This window comes from Syngnathus typhle, unplaced genomic scaffold (genome assembly GCF_033458585.1).
Source record: "Syngnathus typhle isolate RoL2023-S1 ecotype Sweden unplaced genomic scaffold, RoL_Styp_1.0 HiC_scaffold_342, whole genome shotgun sequence".
Lineage (NCBI taxonomy): Eukaryota > Metazoa > Chordata > Actinopteri > Syngnathiformes > Syngnathidae > Syngnathus > Syngnathus typhle.
The window spans coordinates 1-10000 of record NW_026872246.1 but is presented as its reverse complement, the minus strand read 5'-3'; positions in this window follow the sequence as shown (position 1 = coordinate 10000).

Sequence of the window (10000 nt, the reverse complement as noted above, 5' to 3'; positions counted from 1 at the left end):
CAAGGCGGGTCATGAGTGCCAGTCGGTCAGTTCGGGAGAAGGGGAGGGTACTCGGAGGCCCGCCGGGAGCAGACGGGGGTCCGGAAGCTGAGGGGGGTGAAGGACGGCGGCCGGGAGCAGACGGCCGTCCCCGGGAGGGGGTGTTCGTTCACGTGCGGACGCCGGGAGCAGGCGGCCGTCACGCGATTCTGCCAACCGTTCCTACCGGCCTGTGTTTAAGGAGGCGGCCGGTCCTCCGTCCTTGGATGGATAAGATTCGCAGATTTTCGCCCGGCCTGTGTTTAAGGAGGCGGCCGGTTCCCTCCTTCCTTCCTTTCTTGGATGTATAACATTCGCAGATTTTCGCCCGGCCGGTGGTTTAAGGAGGCGGCCGGTCCTCCCTCCTTGGATGTATAACATTCGCAGATTTTCGCCCGGCCTATGTTTAGTGAGGCGACCGGTCCTCCCTCCTTGGATGTATAACATTCGCATATTTTCGCCCGGCCGGTGGTTTAAGGAGGCGGCCGGTCCTCCCTCCTTGGATGTATAACATTCGCAGATTTTCGCCCGGCCTATGTTTAGTGAGGCGACCGGTCCTCCGTGGAGAGCGACCCGCAAGTGGGGAGGAACCGTCCACCCAACGCCGGCGCGAGCCGGGGCCGGTGGGGGCCCTACCAAGGCGGGTCTCATTGCCTGTCGGTCAGTTCGGGAGAAGGTGGGGGTACTCGGAGGCCCGCCGGGAGCAGACGGGGGTCCGGAAGGTGAGGGGGTGAAGGACGGCGGTCGGGAGCAGACGGCCGTCCCCGGGAGGGGGTGTTCGTTCACGTGCGGACGCCGGGAGCAGGCGGCCGTCACGCAATTCTGCCAACCGTTCCCACCGGCCTGTGTTTAAGGAGGCGGCCGGTCCTCCACGAGAAGAATTCTGCCAAACGTTCCACCGGCCTGTGTTTAAGGAGGCGGCCGGTCCTCCCCGTCGTTCCGCCGGCTTGTGTTTAAGGAGGCGGCCGGTCCTCCACGAGAAGAATTCTGCCAAACGTTCCACCGGCCTGTGTTTAAGGAGGCGGCCGGTCCTCCCCGTCGTTCCGCCGGCTTGTGTTTAAGGAGGCGGCCGGTCCTCCACTATTCCTTCCTTGGATGGAAAGCATGTAGCACTTTGAAAATTTTCGAGCACTGTGACACTTTGAAAATTTTCGAGAGTTTTTGTACTTAGAAAATTTTTCGCTCTTGCACTTCCAGAGTGCTTTGCGGTAGCTCCTAGGTTCGCTGTCCGAGCATGTGAACACTTTTTGGGGGGGAACACATCGCTAGAGACACCAGCCGCCTGGTTCTCGGGGCCAAAACTTGTGTTCCCCACACTCGTTCTGACTATATTTTGCGATTTGGGGGTAAAGGTAATGAGTACAGTGACTAGGGGGACCAACTCATCGTACTCTGGCGCACCAACAGACCAAAGCTGGTACTGCACTTACCCCTGGTACCCCAACGCCTGGTACCTGACGGGCGAGAGGCTGATTTTTCGCTATTTGCGGCCGACCGAGGGAACCAGACAAAGCGGACACTTTACGGCGCAAGAGCCGTTGGCACTTAGAAATTTTTCGACAAAGTTGGCGCGAGCTCCAGAAGGAGAGGCTGATTTTTCGCTATTTGTGGCCGACCGAGGGAACCAGGCAAAGCGGACACTTTACGGCGCAAGAGCCGTTGGCACTTAGAAATTTTTTGACAAAGTTGGCGCGAGCTCCAGAAGGAGAGGCTGATTTTTCGCTATTTGTGGCCGACCGAGGGAACCAGGCAAAGCGGACACTTTACGGCGCAAGAGCCGTTGGCACTTAGAAAATATTCGCCAAAGTTGGCACGAGCTCCAGAAGGAGAGGCTGATTTTTCGCTATTTGTGGCCGACCGAGGGAACCAGACAAAGCGGACACATTACGGCGCAAGAGCCGTTGGCACTTAGAAAATATTCGCCAAAGTTGGCACGAGCTCCAGAAGGAGAGGCTGATTTTTCGCTATTTGTGGCCGACCGAGGGAACCAGACAAAGCGGACACTTTACGGCGCAAGAGCCGTTGGCACTTGCGCGAGCTCCAGAAGGAGAGGCTGATTTTTCGCTATTTGTGGCCGACCGAGGGAACCAGACAAAGCGGACACTTTACGGCGCAAGAGCCGTTGGCACTTAGAAAATATTCGCCAAAGTTGGCGCGAGCTCCAGAAGGAGAGGCTGATTTTTCGCTATTTGTGGCCGACCGAGGGAACCAGGCAAAGCGGACACATTACGGCGCAAGAGCCGTTGGCACTTAGGCGAGCTCCAGAAGGAGAGGCTGGTTTTTCGCTATTTGTGGCCGACCGAGGGAACCAGGCAAAGCGGACACATTACGGCGCAAGAGCCGTTGGCACTTAGGCGAGCTCCAGAAGGAGAGGCTGATTTTTCGCTATTTGTGGCCGACCGAGGGAACCAGGCAAAGCGGACACATTACGGCGCAAGAGCCGTTGGCACTTAGGCGAGCTCCAGAAGGAGAGGCTGATTTTTCGCTATTTGTGGCCGACCGAGGGAACCAGGCAAAGCGGACACATTACGGCGCAAGAGCCGTTGGCACTTAGGCGAGCTCCAGAAGGAGAGGCTGATTTTTCGCTATTTGTGGCCGACCGAGGGAACCAGACAAAGCGGACACTTTACGGCGCAAGAGCCGTTGGCACTTGCGCGAGCTCCAGAAGGAGAGGCTGATTTTTCGCTATTTGTGGCCGACCGAGGGAACCAGGCAAAGCGGACACATTACGGCGCAAGAGCCGTTGGCACTTAGGCGAGCTCCAGAAGGAGAGGCTGATTTTTCGCCGTTTGTGGCCGACCGAGGGAACCAGGCAAAGCGGACACATTACGGCGCAAGAGCCGTTGGCACTTAGGCGAGCTCCAGAAGGAGAGGCTGGTTTTTCGCTATTTGTGGCCGACCGAGGGAACCAGGCAAAGCGGACACATTACGGCGCAAGAGCCGTTGGCACTTAGGCGAGCTCCAGAAGGAGAGGCTGATTTTTCGCCGTTTGTGGCCGACCGAGGGAACCAGGCAAAGCGGACACATTACGGCGCAAGAGCCGTTGGCACTTAGGCGAGCTCCAGAAGGAGAGGCTGATTTTTCGCCGTTTGTGGCCGACCGAGGGAACCAGGCAAAGCGGACACATTACGGCGCAAGAGCCGTTGGCACTTAGGCGAGCTCCAGAAGGAGAGGCTGATTTTTCGCCGTTCGTGGCCGACCGAGGGAACCAGGCAAAGCGGACACATTACGGCGCAAGAGCCGTTGGCACTTGCGCGAGCTCCAGAAGGAGAGGCTGATTTTTCGCTATTTGTGGCCGACCGAGGGAACCAGACAAAGCGGACACATTACGGCGCAAGAGCCGTTGGCACTTAGGCGAGCTCCAGAAGGAGAGGCTGATTTTTCGCCGTTTGTGGCCGACCGAGGGAACCAGGCAAAGCGGACACATTACGGCGCAAGAGCCGTTGGCACTTAGGCGAGCTCCAGAAGGAGAGGCTGATTTTTTCGCTATTTGTGGCCGACCGAGGGAACCAGGCAAAGCGGACACATTACGGCGCAGAGCCGTTGGCACTTAGAAAATATTCGCCAAAGTTGGCACGAGCTCCAGAAGGAGAGGCTGATTTTTCGCCGTTTGTGGCCGACCGAGGGAACCAGGCAAAGCGGACACATTACGGCGCAAGAGCCGTTGGCACTTAGGCGAGCTCCAGAAGGAGAGGCTGATTTTTTCGCTATTTGTGGCCGACCGAGGGAACCAGGCAAAGCGGACACATTACGGCGCAAGAGCCGTTGGCACTTAGAAAATATTCGCCAAAGTTGGCACGAGCTCCAGAAGGAGAGGCTGATTTTTCGCCGTTTGTGGCCGACCGAGGGAACCAGGCAAAGCGGACACATTACGGCGCAAGAGCCGTTGGCACTTAGGCGAGCTCCAGAAGGAGAGGCTGATTTTTTCGCTATTTGTGGCCGACCGAGGGAACCAGGCAAAGCGGACACATTACGGCGCAAGAGCCGTTGGCACTTAGGCGAGCTCCAGAAGGAGAGGCTGATTTTTTCGCTATTTGTGGCCGACCGAGGGAACCAGGCAAAGCGGACACATTACGGCGCAAGAGCCGTTGGCACTTAGAAAATATTCGCCAAAGTTGGCACGAGCTCCAGAAGGAGAGGCTGATTTTTCGCCGTTTGTGGCCGACCGAGGGAACCAGGCAAAGCGGACACATTACGGCGCAAGAGCCGTTGGCACTTAGGCGAGCTCCAGAAGGAGAGGCTGATTTTTTCGCTATTTGTGGCCGACCGAGGGAACCAGGCAAAGCGGACACATTACGGCGCAAGAGCCGTTGGCACTTAGAAAATATTCGCCAAAGTTGGCACGAGCTCCAGAAGGAGAGGCTGATTTTTCGCCGTTTGTGGCCGACCGAGGGAACCAGGCAAAGCGGACACATTACGGCGCAAGAGCCGTTGGCACTTAGGCGAGCTCCAGAAGGAGAGGCTGATTTTTTCGCTATTTGTGGCCGACCGAGGGAACCAGGCAAAGCGGACACATTACGGCGCAAGAGCCGTTGGCACTTAGAAAAATATTCGCCAAAGTTGGCACGAGCTCCAGAATGAGAGGCTGATTTTTCGCCGTTTGTGGCCGACCGAGGGAACCAGACAAAGCGGACACATTACGGCGCAAGAGCCGTTGGCACTTAGGCGAGCTCCAGAAGGAGAGGCTGATTTTTCGCTATTTGTGGCCGACCGAGGGAACCAGGCAAAGCGGACACTTTACGGCGCAAGAGCCGTTGGCACTTAGAAAATATTCGCCAAAGTTGGCACGAGCTCCAGAAGGAGAGGCTGATTTTTCGCCGTTTGTGGCCGACCGAGGGAACCAGACAAAGCGGACACATTACGGCGCAAGAGCCGTTGGCACTTAGGCGAGCTCCAGAAGGAGAGGCTGATTTTTCGCTATTTGTGGCCGACCGAGGGAACCAGGCAAAGCGGACACTTTACGGCGCAAGAGCCGTTGGCACTTAGAAAATATTCGCCAAAGTTGGCACGAGCTCCAGAAGGAGAGGCTGATTTTTCGCCGTTTGTGGCCGACCGAGGGAACCAGACAAAGCGGACACATTACGGCGCAAGAGCCGTTGGCACTTAGGCGAGCTCCAGAAGGAGAGGCTGATTTTTCGCTATTTGTGGCCGACCGAGGGAACCAGGCAAAGCGGACACTTTACGGCGCAAGAGCCGTTGGCACTTAGAAAATATTCGCCAAAGTTGGCACGAGCTCCAGAAGGAGAGGCTGATTTTTCGCCGTTTGTGGCCGACCGAGGGAACCAGACAAAGCGGACACATTACGGCGCAAGAGCCGTTGGCACTTAGGCGAGCTCCAGAAGGAGAGGCTGATTTTTCGCTATTTGTGGCCGACCGAGGGAACCAGGCAAAGCGGACACTTTACGGCGCAAGAGCCGTTGGCACTTAGAAAATATTCTGAAATTCTCACCGACCTCCGTGGTGGAGAGGCCGAATTTTCGACATTCGTGGCCGACCGGGGAACCGTCGCCACTCGGACAACTTGTGCGGCAGCCCTCGGTGATTTTAGGACCGCTTTTTCACCCTCGCTGTCCGACCGGAGAACCGTCGTAGCTCGGACAGTTCGTGTGCCAGCATCCGCTGGCACTTAGAAAATTTTAAAAAAGAAAAAAATAGTCTTCTGCATATACGTTCTGACTATATTTTGCGATTAGGGGGTAAAGGTAATGAGTACAGTGACTAGGGGGACCAACTCATCGTACTCTGGCGCACCAACACGCCAAGGTTGGTACTGCACTTAGGCTGATTTTTGCGCTATTCGCGGCCGACCGGGGAACCAGCGCGGAGCGGACACATTACGGCGAATGAGCCGTTGGCACTTAGAAAATTTTTGAGCTTTTTTCGAACTTCCGTGAGGCTGATTTTGCGCTATTCGCGGCCGACCGGGGAACCAGCGCGGAGCGGACACATTACGGCGAATGAGCCGTTGGCACTTAGAAAATTTTTGAGCTTTTTTCGAACTTCCGTGAGGCTGATTTTGCGCTATTCGCGGCCGACCGGGGAACCAGCGCGGAGCGGACACATTACGGCGAATGAGCCGTTGGCACTTAGAAAATTTTTGAGCTTTTTTCGGACTTCCGTGTGGAGCTTTGGGGCCGTTCCGCCTAACTTTTTATGCCCGATTAGGCTTCCAGGGAGGCGGCTAAGCATTATTGACCAATCATGGAGCTTTTTTGGGACTTCCGTGTGGAGCTTTGGGGCCGTTCCGCCTAACTTTTTATGCCCGATTAGGCTTCCAGGGAGGCGGCTAAGCATTATTGACCAATCATGGAGCTTTTTTGGGACTTCCGTGTGGAGCTTTGGAGCCGTTCCGCCTAACTTTTTATGCCCGATTAGGCTTCCAGGGAGGCGGCTAAGCATTATTGACCAATCATGGAGCTTTTTTGGGACTTCCGTGTGGAGCTTTGGGGCCGTTCCGCCTAGCTTTTTATGCCCGATTAGGCTTCCAGGGAGGCGGCTAAGCATTATTGACCAATCATGGAGCTTTTTTGGGACTTCCGTGTGGAGCTTTGGGGCCGTTCCGCCTAGCTTTTTATGCCCGATTAGGCTTCCAGGAGGCGGCTAAGCATTATTGACCAATCATGGAGCTTTTTTGGGACTTCCGTGTGGAGCTTTGGGGCCGTTCCGCCTAGCTTTTTATGCCCGATTAGGCTTCCAGGGAGGCGGCTAAGCATTATTGACCAATCATGGAGCTTTTTTGGGACTTCCGTGTGGAGCTTTGGGGCCGTTCCGCCTAGCTTTTTATGCCGATTAGGCTTCCAGGGAGGCGGCTAAGCATTATTGACCAATCATGGAGCTTTTTTGGGACTTCCGTGTGGAGCTTTGGGGCCGTTCCGCCTAGCTTTTTATGCCCGATTAGGCTTCCAGGGAGGCGGCTAAGCATTATTGACCAATCATGGAGCTTTTTTGGGACTTCCGTGTGGAGCTTTGGGGCCGTTCCGCCTAGCTTTTTATGCCCGATTAGGCTTCCAGGGAGGCGGCTAAGCATTTTTAACAGAAATGGAGCTTTTTGCGGAGCTCCAGCCGGTGCCACCGGCAGGCCGTGCACGCGGACGAGATGACCGAAAGAAGCTCCAGGAGAGCGGATGGACGCTTTTTAAGCACCGAGGCGGAGATCGCGGAGCTTTAATAGACTTCCAGCGGGCCCAAAGCGGCCAGGCAGACGGCGCAGCGCGACCTGGTACCTCGCACGGGACGCATCGCCCCCCCCGCGCACAGTTCCAGGGGGCCGGGATGACGTTTCAAAGCTGCCGCTGCAGCTGCGGCGGGGAGTGGCCTCCCTCCGGTGGACACGACGAGTAAATGACACCGGCCGCTGACGCAAACCCACGCCGGACAGGAGAGCTCAAAAGCCGGGTAACATTTCAAGGAAGACCCCCCCTGCGCAGACCTCCACTAGGCCGGGATGACTGTTCAGCTGTGGCGGGGAGTGGCCTCCCTCCGGTCGGCACGACGAGTAAATGACACCGGCCGCTGACGCAAACCCACGCCGGACAGGAGAGCTCAAAAGCCGGGTAACATTTCAAGGAAGACCCCCCCTGCGCAGACCTCCACTAGGCCGGGATGACTGTTCAGCTGTGGCGGGGAGTGGCCTCCCTCCGGTCGGCACGACGAGTAAATGACACCGGCCGCTGACGCAAACCCACGCCGGACAGGAGAGCTCAAAAGCCGGGTAACATTTCAAGGAAGACCCCCCCTGCGCAGACCTCCACTAGGCCGGGATGACTGTTCAGCTGTGGCGGGGAGTGGCCTCCCTCCGGTCGGCACGACGAGTAAATGACACCGGCCGCTGACGCAAACCCACGCCGGACAGGAGAGCTCAAAGCCGGGTAACATTTCAAGGAAGACCCCCCCTGCGCAGACCTCCACTAGGCCGGGATGACTGTTCAGCTGCGGCGGGGAGTGGCCTCCCTCCGGTCGGCACGACGAGTAAATGACACCGGCCGCTGACGCAAACCCACGCCGGACAGGAGAGCTCAAAAGCCGGGTAACATTTCAAGGAAGACCCCCCCTGCGCAGACCTCCACTAGGCCGGGATGACTGTTCAGCTGTGGCGGGGAGTGGCCTCCCTCCGGTCGGCACGACGAGTAAATGACACCGGCCGCTGACGCAAACCCACGCCGGACAGGAGAGCTCAAAAGCCGGGTAACATTTCAAGGAAGACCCCCCCTGCGCAGACCTCCACTAGGCCGGGATGACTGTTCAGCTGTGGCGGGGAGTGGCCTCCCTCCGGTCGGCACGACGAGTAAATGACACCGGCCGCTGACGCAAACCCACGCCGGACAGGAGAGCTCAAAAGCCGGGTAACATTTCAAGGAAGACCCCCCCTGCGCAGACCTCCACTAGGCCGGGATGACTGTTCAGCTGTGGCGGGGAGTGGCCTCCCTCCGGTCGGCACGACGAGTAAATGACACCGGCCGCTGACGCAAACCCACGCCGGACAGGAGAGCTCAAAAGCCGGGTAACATTTCAAGGAAGACCCCCCCTGCGCAGACCTCCACTAGGCCGGGATGACTGTTCAGCTGCGGCGGGGAGTGGCCTCCCTCCGGTCGGCACGACGAGTAAAGCTATTTAGGAAAATCTGAGATAAATATCACTTGCATAATAATTTGGAACACGGTCCCGTGTTCCAAATTATTATGCAAAATGTATTTAGACACCAGCAATCGCACTTAGATTTGTTTCTTTTTTCTTTCTTTTAGCTTCCATAATGTTACCGGGCGCTGACGCAAACCCACGCCCGGCAGGAGAGCTCAAAAGCCGGGTAACATTTCAAGGAAGACCCCCCCTGCGCAGACCTCCACTAGGCCGGGATGACTGTTCAGCTGCGGCGGGGAGTGGCCTCCCTCCGGTCGGCACGACGAGTAAATGACACCGGCCGCTGACGCAAACCCACGCCGGACAGGAGAGCTCAAAAGCCGGGTAACATTTCAAGGAAGACCCCCCCTGCGCAGACCTCCACTAGGCCGGGATGACTTTTCAAAGCTGCCTCTGCAGCTGCGGCGGGGAGTTGCCTCCCTCCGGTGGACACGACGAGTAAATACACCAGCACTTGCTCTTAGATTTGTTTCTTTTTTCTTTCTTTTAGCTTCCATAATGTTACCGGGCGCTGACGCAAACCCACGCCCGGCAGGAGAGCTCAAAAGCCGGGTAACATTTCAAGGAAGACCCCCCCTGCGCAGACCTCCACTAGGCCGGGATGACTGTTCAGCTGCGGCGGGGAGTGGCCTCCCTCCGGTCGGCACGACGAGTAAATGACACCGGCCGCTGACGCAAACCCACGCCGGACAGGAGAGCTCAAAAGCCGGGTAACATTTCAAGGAAGACCCCCCCTGCGCAGACCTCCACTAGGCCGGATGACTGTTCAAAGCTGCCTCTGCAGCTGCGGCGGGGAGTTGCCTCCCTCCGGTGGACACGACGAGTAAAGCTATTTAGGAAAATCTGAGATAAATATCACTTGCATAATAATTTGGAACACGGTCCCGTGTTCCAAATTATTATGCAAAATGTATTTAGACACCAGCAATCGCACTTAGATTTGTTTCTTTTTTCTTTCTTTTAGCTTCCATAATGTTACCGGGCGCTGACGCAAACCCACGCCCGGCAGGAGAGCTCAAAAGCCGGGTAACATTTCAAGGAAGCTATTTAGGAAAATCTGAGATAAATATCCTTTGCATAATAATTTGGAACACGGTCCCGTGTTCCAAATTATTATGCAAAATGTATTTAAGTGTCATAAAGATTACATTTTTTGTTTTTCAAGTACTGAAATCACCCTCAGTCATGGTACAGTCCATGGTAGTCTGCCAGGTGAGCGCAATTGTAGTAATTAACAAGTCTATTTAAGTTCCGCGTTTTTAAGCGTTCGGCCATTTCGTTCAACCATGGGGAGGAAAAAGGATCTCTCTGCTGTCGAGAAGCGTGAAATCGTTCGATGCCTTGG